This window comes from Mus caroli, chromosome 16 (assembly GCF_900094665.2).
Source record: "Mus caroli chromosome 16, CAROLI_EIJ_v1.1, whole genome shotgun sequence".
In the NCBI taxonomy this organism is placed as follows: Eukaryota; Metazoa; Chordata; class Mammalia; order Rodentia; family Muridae; genus Mus; species Mus caroli.
Window position 1 is genome coordinate 28,520,460 of NC_034585.1, and position 643 is coordinate 28,521,102.

Below are 643 nucleotides of genomic sequence, written 5' to 3' on the forward strand. Positions count from 1 at the left end.
CTCCTTCTCCTTCTCCTTCTCCTTCTCCTTCTCCTTCTCCTTCTCCTTCTCCTTCTCCTTCTCCTTCTCCTTCTCCTTCTCCTTCTCCTTCTCCTTCTCTCTCCTCTTTGTCCTGTTCTCTCATAGTCCCTACCTGGGAGTCCCACCTCAACTTTATTCTCCCCAGTAATTGGCTGTAGCCATTTCTATTTAACTGGTCAGAGAGGGTTGGCGAGCAACGTTTATAGAACATCATTTGGTGTACCTGAGACTGTGCTTATGGGACTGCATCCAGATCTGGGAGGGGGAAGGGCAGGACTTAACATTTGAATACATAGGAGCATCAGACCAACCCCCAATCGCTCTGTGATTGGCAACCAGAAGAGGATTAATATAGATATCTATTTTATAAGACTGTTAGGAGAATTACGAGTGTTGATAGACAGGTACTCGAAAATGAAAATATTGTCATTGCCAACACCATCATGTGATACGTAAGATAACTTTGTGTTTGCTTTATATTATTACCTTATAGTAGCAAAGATAGCACGAAGCATAAAGCATTCTTTATCGATGCTTTCCCACCCCAGCCTTGGCTGAGGATTTAGGTATAAAGGGATTTAGGGAAGTCGTGTGCTCACTGCACAGAAATAGGGACCTGAGC